Consider the following 17,955-nt stretch of genomic DNA (forward strand, 5'->3'; position numbering starts at 1 on the left):
TGTTTCATGCTCCGAGTTGGTATGGAAGGAATCACTTTGGCACTGACATAACAATGAGAACAGTCCGCGGAGAGATGGTGATATTGAACTGAATGGACGCCTAAATCTTCATGGAATACTTTAGCTTTCAACTGACGTTTAGCATTATTTGGGTCAGTGTCTAGTGTCCGCTGCTTGCTTAAAAACAAATTTATACACATCACTTGAACTAAATGATGGCATAAGTTCAACACTGGTGAGAGTTCCCCCTGTGGTGACAGAAATTTCGCAAATCGTCTGTATCTCACAGTGACCACGCCGACTGTACTTGCATTTTCGATCAATCGTTTGCCAAGATCACTTACTCCTTTGGCACGCAAAATTAGTCAGTCTTGTTCCGTGAAACATATTCTCCGTGATTTTGTATGTATGTTTTCAGTTCACACACATGCAATTCAACATTCAGATTCAGGCCTTGGGCTACCCCGCCATCTCTCTCTACTGCCGACACCATTTTGAAGTGTAAAACATCTCCGGAAGTGGCCTTGAGGAAGGGAGATCACACATGAAAGGGGCGATACTATGCAGGTGAACTAGCCAATGAAAACACTTTCATGATGTCATTAGCCAATCGCTGTAGCTTCCGGCAATTTCAGAGCTGGGTCATTACTTGATTGGAATTTTAACAAACAGAAGTTTGACTTTCTCTAGATCCCAGCAGAAGCACTTATTACTCTTATTACTGCATCTGTTGTTAGTTGTTAACCATATAGGATGCAGAAATTTGTGTCCTATGAATCCCTGGGTGTATTCATCCACAAAGTTCAAAGCATCATGCTCCAATCCCATATCAATACACGGATTGCACATTTTGCCTGCTACTAAGAGGAACATACGATCCATACTAGTATCCATTCCAATGGTTGTGTAGAATCATTAATATGGTAAAGGTATGTACATGATGCAAGATGTGAAACGTATGTTTTTGGTGCAGATTCGGAGCAGTAACCATCATGCTTGCGGTTTCTTAGCAGAGGTTGTTAACCACTTAATTTTAGCAGGAAAAGAATCCATAAACATGCCAATATTAATTGTTTTGAATGCATTTTAGGCACAATCATCCAGACACAGGACTATCGGCGTCCTTTCTGATGAGCAGTATGGGTGGATCAGATCAAAATTTGAAGGTGTTGTCTTTCCGAAGGCAAGCAAGACTAAACTGTTTCATGAAGCCTGCAGGAAAATAAAGAGATTTAACTTAACCTTGAAAGAAATCCACAATCCCATCCAAGGAGGGTACAGACCTGAAGTGATTGATGCAGAAAGAAAAATTGTCATCCGGAAGTCTGATGTTGAAAGCATCATTGCCAAATTCTACAAAGAGTTGTGAGGGTCAGGTGCAAAGAAAATCAAGTCCATGATAAATGAATACTATGCAGGGATTTCAAAAGACACCATACAGGACTTCATTGATCGGCAGACTGACAGACAGCAGTTACGGACAGTTTTTAGCAATGCACCTAACTTGAAGCCTGTGATTTCAAAGAAGCCGATGGGTCGACATCAAGTGGATCTCGTTGACCTGAGTGGCATGCAGGTGCCAATTGGTGGTGAAACATTTCTGTATGTGTTATCAGTCATAGATGTATTCACCCAGTTCCTATGCTTCGTCCTCTTTCTAGTAAAAGTGCCTCCTCAGTGGCTATAGAACTTCACAGACTGTATTTGGAATATGGATGGGGATGTCCACGGATTCTTCAATGTGACCAAGGTACAGAATTCAAGGGAGCAGTTAACCAGTTGTGCATCAACATGGGTACCAAAATTGTTCGCAGTCGGTCTCACTATCCGCAGTCTCAGGGAAAGGTAACAGTATATTGTAATGAAAAGTTATATGTGATCTATACCGTTGACATGGTTAAAGTGCCAGATGAAGGTCACAGATGCAGAGGCCTAATGCTTGATGTGAATACTGTCATGTGAAACCCTTACTCATTTCATACAAATGATGAACGCTACATGCTTACTTTTGGGGATTGTCATCAATCCTTTTGCCTGTTTTGCTTGTAAAATTATAGGTATAAGAGAGTTTAGATGTTGGTGTACATGTTACCCATTTATGTTGATCAGTAATGAAAATGCATGAGAAAGACTGCAAGTTGCCAAGTTGTTGTGTTGAAATAACTGAGCATTTATGCAACGTTTCCTCCGTAACCAAGCTAAGATTTTCCATACTTGCTTTTGTTATTTGTGTTGCGACGCAGATATGTAGCTTGTCCATACCTCTGCCATTTGCTTCTGCTTTTGATGATGTCATATCATAAGTAGGCAGTTCTGTCTTTTTTCTATGTGCATCTTACCCTGTAGTGAATTATATAGTCTTTGTGAGTTACATTGCTTTATATCTTTCTGTTCTTTATCTTTGTCTATTAGTCTGTTTTCATCCTTTCAGAGTGAGCGGTCACATAGGGACTGGAAAGCACACCTTGAATTTGATTTTAAGAACAGTTCGGATGGTGAAAGTTTCAACTGGGTGGAAAAGTTGCCAGCCTATTCCAGAATACACAATGAAAGTCATCATTCGTCTCTTGGTAAAGTTTGACATTGACTTTTGGACCGAGGGGTTTAAATGAATGTTGCCATGTAACACAGCATGAAGCACTTATTATAACCATATCCTCTTCATACTGTAAGCATGTACTTGCAACATGCATATTGGGTAACATCGAAAACTCACTACTATTCTAATGATTAATGAGTAAGGAAACATACATAGCTATACCAACTATATCAATGTGAATCTGTACAGATAAGACTGATAAACAAATCTCAAACCTAGTTAAGATGTCTAGAATAAATAAACAAACAAATAAATAAATATGTGCATAACTTCATATATTTACAGGTTGCTCTCCATACCAGGCCACGTTCGGCTTTCCCCCAGTCCATTTTCAGAACTTGTTAAAGGCGGGCAATTCAGTTGATGCGTACTCTTGCTCTGAGGAAGAGCCCTCAGAATTATCAGCACAGAGTGATGAGGTATGACAGATTTTACATCATCACTTGATTATAACTGTTATAATGTAAAATATGTGTGCAATACATATGACAAGTGTCAAGAGTCAGTAAGTGACTCCATTATCCTTTTCTACTAAATACATAAACATGTGAGTTATTTCATTTGAAATCATATATAGGATCTGCTTACATTACATTACATGTTTACATGTAATGCATGTGTAATGTATTATGTTCACACTTCAGCACACTGAAGAAGAAAATATTCACGACAGGATAGAGCGTATAACAGATCTGAGGGGGAATGTCTTCAAATCATCAATGAGCCAATCTTCAAAGATGGTGAAGAAACACCGAAGAAGGTCAAGCGTATCGGTGTACAAAATTGGAGAAAAAGTTCTTGTAAAGACACAAGCCAAGGATACAAGGCTTAGGAGTGGCGGCCAGAAAAAAGGAATTGCAAGGTGTTTAGAAGGTTTGCTGTCAGATATTTATTCTGACAAATCCAGGTACAAAATTTCTTTTCCAAATGAACAATCAAGATGGGTACAGGTGTCTGAAATAACATCATTGACAAGGGAGAAAGAGAAAAAGAGGAAAAAGGAGACACTGGAAGGTACATTCAACAATATTGATAAAGACTTTTTTTTTAAAAGACAATGGTAGCATGGATTTTCAAGGTATTGTTTATATACAATATGTTATTGTGAATTTTGTTTGTGTGCATATGACTCATGGAGTGAACTGGTGCTTTCACATGTAAAATGTATCTGACATTATAACACTAGTGTATCAAGTTATAAATGAAGTAGTGAAGGTATTGGACTTATGATTTTGTGCCTTCGGTGTAAAATTGAAACCAAGTCACTGAAGAGTACAATTGCTCTAGTACATGGCATTGAAACATAATAACATGATTGAACATAGGCCTTCAATGTTAGTGTAGTGCTTCTGATAATGTGACTAGCACTCTTTAATGAATTATTGTGTTATTATTCCACGACCCGTGAAGGTCCCGGGGTAGAATAGGCCTTCAGCAACCCATGCTTGCCATAAAAGGTGACTATGCTTGTCGTAAGAGGTGACTAACGGGATCGAGTGGTCAGACTAGCTGACTTGGTTGACACATGTCATCGGTTCCCCATTGCGCAGATCGATGCTCATGTTGTTGATCACTGGATTGTCTGGTCCAGACTCGATTATTTACAGACCGTCGCCATATAGCTGGAATATTGCTAAGTGCGACGTAAAACTAAACTCACTCACTCACTCACTATTATTCCACCTTTGGGGATTTTCAGCACTCATATTGGGGGAGGATGCAGTTAAGTGTACTGTGTTCTTTGAGCAAGGGCTTTAATGGAAAAGTAGTACTCTACTGATATGTAAGAAAAAAATGAAAGATTGATTGGTACCGTACATGTTTACTCTTTAACAAGGGTGAGCTCACGAATATGTAAGGTATGTGCCAACTGACAGCAAGAGTCAGTATGTGTAAGATAGCATTTCAATCATTCCCTGATATCTTGGCATACAAAAACGGTTCAGTTCAATAACCAGTCGAACAGGTGCACTCTTATGGATGCCATAAATTGAAAATGTGATGATGTGTGGACTCCTACCAAAGAACATGTTTGTTATCCAGCAGACTCGATGCCTGATGCAGAAGGAAAGAGGAGGAGGTCAACCAAGACCACAAAGGTATGTCATGCACTGCTTTTGTGTATATACTCAACACCAAGCATGTATATGTGCACACTGTTTTTTGGAGCATAGCTGAAACAGAACATTGAAATATTTCAACAAATACTTTAGGCATGTGTCATATATTAAATTTTTGGCATGGTCATTTTCATCAATGTCATTTCCTTGTGGACTAGACAGGAATGGATTTCAATGTCAGGGCATACCTAATTCACACTAGGTGTATGGAAAAGATACTGAGGTGGTGCCTTCCTTTACTGGAAATCTGATTATTGTGATTTTCATCGTTTAATTCCAAAAGGAGGACATGGATTTATGTCTGAAACCCTCCTTAGAGACTTTCCACAGCAGTATGTTCTAAATGTTAACCAAGTTGTGCCTTTTTGATGTGTAAATTTGAAGGAAATGAACTGGTGTCCTGTTTCCAGATACAACCAACACAATCACCACAGCTTGCTCACACAAAAGGTCAACTGGTACTCTTCATTTGTTGGGCAAGGGAATTTGTCATCATGTCATAACTTTTGAATTCTTTGATCAGGATAAATTGCACAATTCTAAGGAATACTAATTAAAGCAGGATATGTGCACTTATGTTTCTACTTTTCAGGAGAAGGAGATCAATCATAAAACAAGAGTGGAGGCACTGAAACGCAGAAAGGTATTAGCAGAAACGTATAATATACAGAATTGAATAACGCAAGATGAATAATAATGAATGGGTTTATACAAATGGTCTACATAATGTTATCATTTTTTCATACATCGTCATTTCCTCCCATAGGTCATTTCTCCATTGTTTCAGTTGCAACATGCAACAATTGTATAGGTGCTGAAGAATGTTAGTGATATTTATGATAATGTGTACATGTAGGAAACACAACACCAACGATGAGAGAGCTGGAGCTCGAGGCTTCATTTTATGACCTTGAAGTCGTACGTAATGAAGGTGAAGGCAACTGCATGTTTATTGCATTGGCCCAGCAAATGCAAATCCAAGATGTTGACACTCTCAGTCACATAGATCTCAGGGAAAAGGTTGTACAGTATCTGCAGGTAAGTGAATGATCACAAACGTTTACAATGTCCTCAGGAATATGGTTGATACACTGAAGATGTGGAAGCAATGTGGTGTGCTTTTTGTTTTGAAATGTTTCTTTTTCATAAACGATGGATAAAAATGGCAGGCTTCAGTGCAATTTGGACAAGGAAATTCATCAGTGTTTAATCATGTGTGTATTAATGTCTGAGAACTCCCATATACATAAAATATGTAATATACAGGGTATAATGTATTGCATTTTTTTTTATCAGCCTTGTATTTTTGGGTGAGTCAAAATATGCATCCTACAAAATAATTATTTCATCATGGGTGAAGAAATGCCATCACCCCATGCCCGGGACAGTTCAGTTTTCGTTTTAGGCAATCCTACTTGTCCCTAGGCCACCAGATAAACGATTTTTGGTTTTCTAAATGAATAACTGCGTTATGCCAGGTACATAAAACCAGCAGATGGTTGGAAAACATAGGTTTTTAGTGATACTGTAATGATGCAGCATACATCTTTGAGAGGAAAAAGAGTATGTGTAATGCAGAAAGCTCTGGAGCCATACCTTAATGTCCAAATGAGCAATGGGGATGGGGGAATGGCATGAACGCACAAGAGTTCCTACATGTTTTTTAGGGTTTCTTCACATGCTTGGTATGGCATAGCTTGTTAAGAGACCTTGATTAAAAAAAGGAAAACCTTGCTTTCACATGATCCCTTATTTTCTCGTGTAGCATAGGGACAATGTATAAAGGTACATAAATTGCAATATTTGTTAGGACTTTAGAGATCTATGATGCAAGCGTATGATCAAACTTTCAGGTGTTTGTAGTTGAAAAGTGAAAAATGCACAAAGAGCATTGCTCTGACTAGCATAGACGTGCAAGCAAGTTGTAATTCTCATATGATATCACATTTACGGGAATCAGTTCATGCTTCTGAATTTAAGTAAAAAATTGAAGAGATATTTGTTATAAAAAAAACATCCAAACTTAACAACAAAGAAGAAATGTTTTCTACTCTGTGATGTCCATCATCATTACTGTGATAAATTAAAGAAGTTTAACCATTCGTCTCAGGTACAAAATGTTGGGACCGGAAAATTACAGAGTTGATGCCTCATCTGTTTGTGTATTTGTGTGTATGTACATCCTTCTGTTTATCCATAAGCATTTCTTTCAGGGGCTAAAGTCCACAACTGTTTCATATTTTTCAAGAAGACTTGACACACATAGCAAACAGAATCTAAAGTGGTAGCAATGGGATGATACACTATATCACTGTATGATGCGTACCACAATATGTTATGTGCAGTATGACATGTATCACCATACATAGACCTGAATGGCACAGTATTCAGATTTGAAATGATTTCTCTTAAGGTATATGTGTATAGCATAAACTCTATTATTATAAACAGACACGTAAACCTATTATACATATTTGTCTCTCTATATGTACTCTATCATGTTTTTGAAAAAGAATATGCTTATGGTTTTGTGTTAATACACCAATTGCTGATTTGGTAGTTGTATCAAACTTACATATATCGCGATGTATCAGCACATCGATGAATTGTGCCAGCACTATGAGGTGGTGCCTTTGGCTATTCAGCATATATTTATTCAGGTCATATTTTTTTTCTTACTTTTTCCTACTTTCCATGGCTCCCATAAGGAAGGGATGTGCACGGAGAATAACTCCAAAACAGTTGAATGTCTTTCACTAAAATTTGGCAGATCTACACTTATGAAAGAAAACCAAAGATGGTGCCTTTGCTATTTATGGATGTAAAAGTATGGCAGTAGATACTTTGCTGCTCCTCACACTAAGCCAATTATCTTGCAGGGCAAGCGACGTATCTTCCAAGGCTTCTTAGATAGAAAGCACTTCCCATCCTTCAGAGACTATTTGACAAAAATGAAAAGGGTGGGTGAATGGGGTGACCATGTGATATTACAGGCAACAGCTGACCTGTATAAGGTTACCATCAGAGTAGTAACCACCATAGCCAATCAGCCCATCTTCATTCAGCCTAGAGAAATAAGAGACAACATGCCTGTATTGAGCATAGGACACCTGTGTGAACTCCATTACGTTACACTAATACCAATGTCACCAGGAAAAGGTTGGTGCTTTACATAGACATATTTATGGTACAGGTAAAGGACATATGAGTTCACTCTATGCAAACAATAGCCAGTTATATGTGGTATTTGTAACAGTTACCTATATCAGTGTGTGGGTAGATTGTTAGTGGTATTAGGTATCTGATAGTGCATAATATTGTCATGATCACTATAATATGAATGTAATGAAATATAGTAAATGAAAACATTCTAGTGACCTTACACATGCTTGGCTGTGCCAAGTCATGCTTCACTTCCCACTTGTACTTACATACAGTGTTTTTGCAGCTGCAGAGAAAGAGACACAGGAAAGTTGTGAAAGTAACCTGGAAACAGAGTCAGTTGGTTCAGACGACCAATACAAGATCATCTCAGCTGTGTGGGAGAGAAAGGCATGTTCAAACCAAAAGGAGAAAACTGAAAAAAAAAAAAATGAACTGGATCTTCAATTGTGTCAGTGTCATTAATATGATAAATACCCTAATTCTGCGAGCCAAAAAGAGTTGTACTATAGATGATGGTCTTTTACCTGATTTGACAATGAATAAGAATTATTTACAACACTTTAACAATGTACAGATGAACATTGTTTTTTTGTTTTTATGGAGAGATTTTAAATATTTGTGAGTCATGAAAAAACAAATATTAGTGTAAAATGTAATTTTGCATATCAAAATTCAACAGTGTGGCAAAGATTTTGGGTTTTTTTGTGTTGCATTACCAAATATCTTACATAAGACATAGTGTATTTTCACTCTTGAAATCAGTCATAACTGAAGTATACTTGTAATGTACAGTTATTAACATGAATGAAAAGGAATTACCTATTAAATGACCTTACCAAACTATGGTTGCTTATCAAATCAATATTACTGACCTGAATTCTGAGGATGACTCAGTTCCGTCAACCTTGACTCACATGATCACATTTTCAGTCTTTTTACAAAATTGTTCCATCAAATACGCAGGAATCATGTGTCATGTAAAACCCTGACATACAGTAGTATTCACTTGCATTCATATCTTTCATTACCTGTGAAGGTCCTGGGGTAAAATGGGCCTTTTGGAACCCATGCTTGCCATAAAAGGCGACTACGCTTGTTGTAAGAGGCTATTAACCAACAGCGGGAGCAGATAGACTCACTGACTTGGTTGATTTGTCGTTAGTTCCCATTTGCACAGATCGATGCTCATGCAATTGATCACTGAATTGTCTGGTCCAAACCCGATTATTTAGAAACTGCTGCCATATAAATGGAATATTGCTGAGTGCAGCGTAAAACTAAACTCACTCACACAGATCTTTCATAAACCTATGTAACACATGTTTGTTTCTTTACTTTAATGTTCACAGAAAGAAGATGTCATTGCTCATCTACAGAAAATACTCCTTAGAGATGCGCCGTGAGTGTTCTTTTTACATGTCTTAGATTGACGTTTGATTAATGTTAGCTGAGGTTTATAGTTGCTGTAACTGTTCAGTACTCAGAACCGCCTTTGTAAGGGGTTTTGTGGGTAAGTGACTTGGTTGATACATGATGATACTGAAGAGGAATTAAATCTAAACCAAGTGAAATGATACCACTAGACTAAATGGCCGTGTTGTTGAGGTTCAGTTAACTTCACTGATAACACACAAACACTACTTGGTGTTTCACACATCATAGAGCAGGGCTATTGTTGCATAAGGTGTTAAACATGAAGAATGTATTCATGTTTTTCAGCTCTTCAGTTTTCATGCTCTTCTAAATGTTCATTCATAAATCGGAAAAAAGCACACGTTTGAATGAATGGTGCCTGTGTTCTGGTAACAAATAAATACAGAAACCTTCTGAATTACTTTCCACTTTAGACATAAAGACTAAAAAAATTGCTAATTCATGCATATATATTTGTGTCACTGCCACACATTATTTACCTCTGAAAAGATTTCCTTCATGTGTTTTACTCTTTCAGATGCAAGAAAAGATGTTGCTTTACCTCACATAAACTTTAACATCAACAAAGTTAAAAGATACACGGTATCAATTCTTGATATTCTGTCACACAAGAGAGTATTTCCTTATGTTAAGCTATGAAGTTGTACAAGAGGAATGAACATGATTGCATATTTGGCTTTGAAACAAGTAATATATATATATATATATATATATATATATATATGTATTGTTTCTTGTGAAATAATGATTACTTAAAATACACAGTATGAAGTATTCTACACATGATAGATATTATCATACTAGCGCCATCATGATATTGACTGAATAAGTGTTATATATATAAACATCTAGGATAATATTACATGCCTTAGACCATAGCGCCATCATGATATTGACTGAATAAGTGTTACATGTATATACATCTAGGATAATAGGACATGCCTTAAACCATAGCGCCATCATGATATTGACTGAATAAGTGTTACATGTATATACATCCAGGATAATAGGACATGCCTTAAACCATAGCGCCATCATGATATTGACTGAATAAGTGTTACATGTATATACATCCAGGATAATAGGACATGCCTTAAACCATAGCGCCATCATGATATTGACTGAATAAGTGTTACATGTATATACATCCAGGATAATAGGACATGCCTTAAACCATAGCGCCATCATGATATTGACTGAATAAGTGTTACATGTATATACACCCAGGATAATAGGACATGCCTTAAACCATAGCGCCATCATGATATTGACTGAATAAGTGTTACATGTATATACATCTAGGATAATAGGACATGCCTTAAACCATAGCGCCATCATGATATTGACTGAATAAGTGTTACATGTATATACATCCAGGATAATAGGACATGCCTTAAACCATAGCGCCATCATGATATTGACTGAATAAGTGTTACATGTATATACACCCAGGATAATAGGACATGCCTTAAACCATAGCGCCATCATGATATTGACTGAATAAGTGTTACATGTATATACATCCAGGATAATAGGACATGCCTTAAACCATAGCGCCATCATGATATTGACTGAATAAGTGTTACATGTATATACATCCAGGATAATAGGACATGCCTTAGACCATAGCGCCATCATGATATTGACTGAATAAGTGTTACATGTATATACATCCAGGATAATATTACATGCCTTAAACCATAGCGCCATCATGATATTGACTGAATAAGTGTTACATGTATATACATCCAGGATAATAGGACATGCCTTAAATCACCTGATCGTTTGGTCAGTATGATTGTATTCTTAGCCACTTGCACACCAAAGACAATATAACCATTGTGAGGAAGGGAATTTCTTTGTTGAAACAGGAGAGTATACTCTGGAATGTTACGGCTGTTCAAGTGCAAAGTGGAAAAAGGACTTGAACATTAGACAAGAAAGCACATGATGTAAGAATACTTTCATAGTATTTTTGTTATGTGATTGTTATTGACATTTCTAGACACTATTCAGTTTTATGGCATGATTTCATGAAAGATGGAATGGGTATAAGTTGATGAAAAGTTGTTTGATTCTAGACCACGACATTTTGTTATTGGTTCTTATACTTTTTGTTTTGAAAATGGTGTGTTATAGAAATGTTATATATTTGAGTGAGTGAGTGAGTGATTTGGGTTTTACGCTGCTTTTAGCAATAATCCAGCAATATCACAGCAGGCTACACCAGAAATAGCCTTCCCACATTGTGCCCATTGTGAGGAATCGAACCTGGGCCTTCAGCATGATGAGCGAAAGCTTTAACCACTAGGTTACCCCACCGACCCGAATGTTCTCTATGCTGACTTGATGGAGTAGTTCTGCACGCACAAATCAGCATTGATAAAGTAATGCCCACTTAATATGAAAACACTACACTGTGTATATTCTTTGAAACATACATTCTTTTTATTAAGATGGTAACAATGGCATTTACCTGGTGGAACATAGCTAAAAATGAAGTTGATATTTGAATCTGTTGGTGGTCAGAGGAATACAGCAAACTGAACAATAGTTGAAACATATGACCATAGCTATGGTACCAGCATGACAGTGACACAGACGTAGCATAATGATTATTGTGTACCAAGGCGGGTAACATCGTATGCATACCTTAACTTCATGTGGCAATGTTCTCCTCACACTGGCAGTCAACAATGATACATGCTTTGCACACACGTTGACTGTTTGGTAAACATTCATGTTAACTGTTGTAGATGTTCAGATAGGACATTCCTATGTCATTAGTGTCGGTAACCTAGCTATGGTGTCTGATGTAAACATACATAATTTTACAGATGCAGACAAATTACTTCTTGAAAGCTGTAGTGGTCTAAATAAGTTCAGTGAATTATGTGTTGTGTGCATTGGGACTCTGGTACTGTTGACAGTTATTACATGTATAATATGCAGATGTGATTCATGATTTTTTGTGATTTGTTTTATGAAAAGAAAATAGAACACATATATTTTTTCACTTCAGAACTGCCACAGAATACTTATTGCAGGTAGGGGTGAAAGAAGCCATCGTCTTCATTCTGATGGATACAATGCAGAAAACATAGGAAGAAGTAAATATGGCTTGCATGTCTTCTGAGTTTGATGCCAGCCAGGTTCCTGGGAGAGGCGTGCACATCACTGTCGACGATGAGTAATGTAGCGCAAAGATCGGCGAAACTGCAACATAAACTTATGACTGTAGTGCTACGATTGCTCTGAGGAACCCGGCCCAGATTGTAATTGCTTTTGTTGGTTGGATTGCTTTACTGGATGCAATTCAACCCAACAAAGTAGTAGTTCATGTGTACCTTACTATGAAAGTTTAATCAGACATATGTCACACAGACCCTGAAGATTTCTGTTACTCAGAGATTGTAGGCATTTTTATTTCTTTTCTTACTTCAATAGAAATGATTTGGACACAGCACAGATTTCATTTTGGTGATGGTCTTACCAATATACATTAATTCCATACCTCTGTATCTGTGCCATTGTAATGTTTTCTTCCGTAAAGTTTTAGTGAATTACAAGCAGGTTACTTTTTTATACTTTTCCCTGTTTTCCCTTTTTTGTATAATATACAGAAAGTTTGCACCTAGTTTTTGTATGTGTTTTTCTGCAGAGGATAGCGATTTTTGTAACATGTACATGTACAGAAATATATTCAGTGCATGAAATAACGTCTGTCTGGTGGCCCACTGCTTGCTAGTTACATGGCGGGCTCACAACTTTATTTCATAGCCAACCCAGTGTGCCAATACATTTTCCACAGGTATATATTTGAAATATTTTCAAGCTATTTACAAATTTGGCAGCTAGACGAACCCTAACCCAGACTTCCACAGATCAGCCTACCCATTTATCTTACACTAAATGTGCTTGGTCTGGAGAATGCTTCCAACCAATGAACAGTCTTCTTTTCTGTATGTAACAATCACGCATAACTTCATTTAGTAACATTATCACCTTGTCTCAGTCCTATTTGTAATGCAGGGCTGGTTACACATTAACAGGCCCAACAACATTTTTCGGTTTTCAGCTCAGTGGGCTTGCTTGGTGTGTTAGGAGTTTCATACAGTGAATATATTATTGTATATTTAGCCCTGATGAACAGATTTCAGCCATGTAAGTCATGCTTGGATAATGTTTAAAACTCACCTCTTCTGAACTGCTGTGGGCTGGAAGTGTGAAAGTGTGAGTGTGTATATATGCTCTATATATTTTGTATATACACAAACAGTGTTTAGAAGTAGTTACATGAAAATGATATGAAACGTTTTTTTAAATAATGCAAAGTTACTTTTGAAACAACAGTTTCACACTGCTTTCAACTGAATTGTCAAGGAAATTTGAATATCAGTAATATTTTAGACATTTTTTAACTTTCTTTTGTAAGGGGCTCAAATCATTTTTGGAAAGCAACTTGCCACAGGGCAAGTGACTAGGAAACTAACTTGTCCTGACTAATTTTCCATTTGCCTCATTTATGATGTTTCAAGAGTGACGAGCAGCCAAGAAAGCTAAAATCCTAGTTTCTTGCAGTTTAAAAACCATAAGTAAAAATGTAATAGCCCACAGACAGATTACCATTTTTTTTAGCCCCAAATGTAAATTGACTTCTCCCTAGCATTGGACGATGGCATTTTTTATCAGTTGTTGGTGCAGTTTTCAATTTTTTAATTTGGAACTGTATTGTCATTGAACTAAATATTATTCTTGGAAATTGATATTTATTGCACCTTTGCTTCTTTGCAGCTTAGATTAAATGTTGCAAGGAATGCACAGAGTGAAGTTAAGGATGATTATGTGTGATAAGGTTAGGTTTCAAATGATGGTTTGGTCCAGCTCTGTGTCATTTCAAGAAGATATTGTATTAGAATCCTTTACGGATATTTGTGAAGATGATGGTTTTACCAATTTCAAATCATACTATTTCCTTTCATGTGCAAATTTTTTTATAGAGGATAATTCTTTTTCCATTTCTTGCCAAAGTAATGGTCACGCTAACAGTCTTGAGTCTTATGAAGCATACATTAATAGACTGTAGATCACTGGATTGTGTGGTTCAGTTTCCTTACATATCACCACCATTTAGCTAGAATACTCACAAATATGTTATGTAAAACTAAACGCTCTCTCTCTCTCTCTCTCTCTGTCTCACTTTTGTATCACAAACCAATTGCATGTTAATTTTCTTATATTATTTCGATGCATGGGAGGGGTTGGATGGGGATGTTGCGTCCATGACAATGTGTGTGTGTGCATGTGTGTGCTTGTGCGAATGTCTGTGTTATATGTTTTATATCTGTTGTAGTAAGCATAGTCTGTTGTATTGGACAATGGGTTTCAATGTATTTTTGTAATAAAACATATTGTACATTATCCTTTTTGGTTATTTCATAAAGAAATGTGATAACTGAAGCTCTGCTATATGTCTGAATGCACATACAAATAAACACAGGATGGTAAGGATGTGCATATTTCACTGAAATTATGGGTTACAGGGATGGATACAACTTTTTGAGAAAGGTGGGTGGACACTTCATTTTCAACCGAGTTTCACTGGTGATATATCAGAACTTGAGGGCAAAAGGCCAATGGCTTTCACTACTTGTACACATGCAAGTTTGCACATTTCATGCCCTTGATTGTTATGTAACTGGCATGATACTGTCAGAGGCATCAAAACCAAGTTCTAACCTCTGGGTACTTGTACACATATTTACAATCACCTTGATGTGTGCATGGGTATGCTTTTGTTCATGTATACACATTAGCATGTGATCCCACTTTGTAGTGCTGAAGTTATACCATGTACAATGCTTCTTGTACATACTGTATCAGCGTTAAACTAAACTCACTCATGCTGTATCACCACATGTTATACTGATGACAAACGAACTCCATAACACCTGCATTAATACCAAACAAACATACATTCACTTTAAACAAGGGATCACCTTCCTCCATTTAAAAAGAAAAATTCCTATCCTCTCAAATGTTGTAATTGCACAATGAAGGTAAGTCATTTTTGACTAATATACATGTTAAGGGGCGTAGAATTAGTAGTAGTGGCAGTAGCACCAGCAGTACTAATAGTAATAGCATCAGCAGTAGTAGTAGCATTCACCTGGGCAAACACCCCACCCTCACCACAAGTTCTGAACGGTGCCCAAATCAAACGATGGTGCTTTTATCAGGCACTTCACAATACATTCATTTGCTGGTGTATAAATAGGTAATGCCAGTTTTCATGTTGTACATGTAAAATGAGCACCCACACTGTACGCTACACTATTCACAACTCAGCAGACGTGACACTGCCATGTGCAAGTGAGAGCTTGGCAGTACGAAACACATGTTATGTGGTGGCATGAACTCTGCACACTAATGACTATTCATATTTATTGTGGACTTAACACCATTCTGGGTTTAAGGCCACAATGTGTACATGTCAATAAATATGGATGTGTATCTGTAGCTTTTGCACTGAATATCTTTGTTAACAACGGGAATCATGTTCATTTTCAATAAATTTCATAACATTATTCACATAATGTGAGATGAAAAAGGAATTAATCACATAATGTGAGATAAAAAAGAATGGTAAACGTGACATTATTCATTGCTATACCTCTCCATATAGCGTATATATTGCTGATTGTGGCGTTTAATAACAACAGCAAGAAATAAACCAAAACATGTGAAGTACTTTTGAGCCTAATGATTGATATTGATACATTTCTGGCACAACCTTCAAGAAAGATAGGCGAGGAAGTCGCAGTGGCTGATTGATCGAGATGGCTGACTTTGTGTGCTGGTGAGTCCCAGATGGGTCTCAACCCAAAAGTACTAGAGTTTGTACTTTACTAAGATGCCAAGTGTAATGTGCTAAGTGTAATGCCAAATATGACATATTACATTTGATCACGTTCTAAATGGCATTGTGTAATCACGATCAGTTATGCCTTGAAATGGGACCAACAACTGTCATAAGTCAAACTCAACATTCCCAACCTCAGGGAAAGGCAGTTGACAAATATCAAATAAAATAAGTGAGATATGATGTCAAATATCAAATGTGATCTTTTAAGGCCATGTGTAAGGTTGTAATGGTCACAGATGTAGAACCAGGTTCCTGATGACTGATATAAAGGAAATTATTGTTGCCTTAATTATTGCTGAGACAGATACACAGAAAAGATGTACAGTATTTGACTTGCAGCTGTCCAATGTTGAGGCAGTGTATGCTCAGCTTTCTGTGAATCCTTAGTACCAATACTATATGCCATGGTAACAATCAGACTATTTCCTCAGCTCTGTAGTGGCATGGCTAATAACATATTTGTTATTTTTCCATTCAGTGAATCAATGTATTTGACAGTTCAAGGGTTTCTGCCATGACACCTTAACACATATGGTCCTTTGGGCAATTGCAGATAGTTAGACCTTTGTGTGTTCATGTTAGTTTTTAGCCGTAGTTGTCCAGTAAGCCATTTTCATGTTTTATGTTTTCTCATATTTTGCTCCCTTCAGGTTATCATGACATTCAAACCAAATGTTTTTATTAATAACTAACTTCATATGTTCACAGGTTGTTCACCATTCATCCCATGTTGGGTTGCTCCCTCACTCCAGATCAACAATTTGCAGACAGCTTGGAATACAGTTGATGTCTACTCTTGCTCTCAAGTGATGCATTATGAACTGAATGCAGGGGCAAAGTTGAATTTTTAGATTCAGCATGTAGTTGATGTACCCACTTGCCAATGTCATGCAGCAGTGCTGGATTTATAGGAAAAAATAGATCCCCATGAATACATCCCAATGCAAAGTGGTAACCATGTGATCAGTCTTAGTAACCTAGCTTATTATTCAGCAGGAACACTGTGGGACATAAATTGCTTGTAGTTAAAAACCTTTATTCCATTTTTGGTGACAGTCATGTGACGAATAAAAAAGTTAAAAATCTGTAAAATATAGAAGTCTTGAGCAAGTACATTGAGAAGTTAATCACAAGTCTGAAATGCAATTTCGTATCATCAGCCCAGAGAACATGTCCAAATTCCCTAAACTGTAGATTTTAAAGGTGTCATTCCATTCTTGGTGCCAGTCATGTGACAAATAAAAAAGTTTAAAATCTGTACAAAAATAGAAGTATCGAGCAAGTACATTGAGAAGTTAATCACAAGTCTGAAATGCAATTTGGTATCATCAGACCAGAGAACAGGTCGAAATTCCCTAAACTGGAGATTTTAAAGGCATTATTCCATTCTTGGTGACAGTCATATGATGAATAAAAAAGTTAAAAATCTGTAAAAAATAGAAGTCTTGAGCAAGTACATTGAGAAGTTAACCACAAGTTTGAAATGCAATTTGGTATCATCAGCCCAGAGAACATGTCCAAATTCCATAAACTGTAAATTTTATAGGCATTAATTCAATATATTGTCAAGGTCATTTGACAAATAAAATTGTTAATAATCTCTCAAAATTTGAACTATTGACTAGGTAGAGTCACAATTTGTTAACAAGTATGAAATGCTGTTTACTGTAATGAGCTTAGAGAACATCTTCAAAATTCCATAAACTGTAGGT

General features: G+C 36.8%; 1 pseudogene; it reads left to right on the forward strand.

The window, feature by feature from the left end:
* Nucleotides 1-920: 920 nt before the first annotated feature.
* On the forward strand, nt 921-13,955 carry LOC137283911 (uncharacterized; annotated as a pseudogene).
* Nucleotides 13,956-17,955: the final 4,000 nt, after the last annotated feature.

Source organism: Haliotis asinina, chromosome 5 (assembly GCF_037392515.1).
Source record: "Haliotis asinina isolate JCU_RB_2024 chromosome 5, JCU_Hal_asi_v2, whole genome shotgun sequence".
Lineage (NCBI taxonomy): Eukaryota > Metazoa > Mollusca > Gastropoda > Lepetellida > Haliotidae > Haliotis > Haliotis asinina.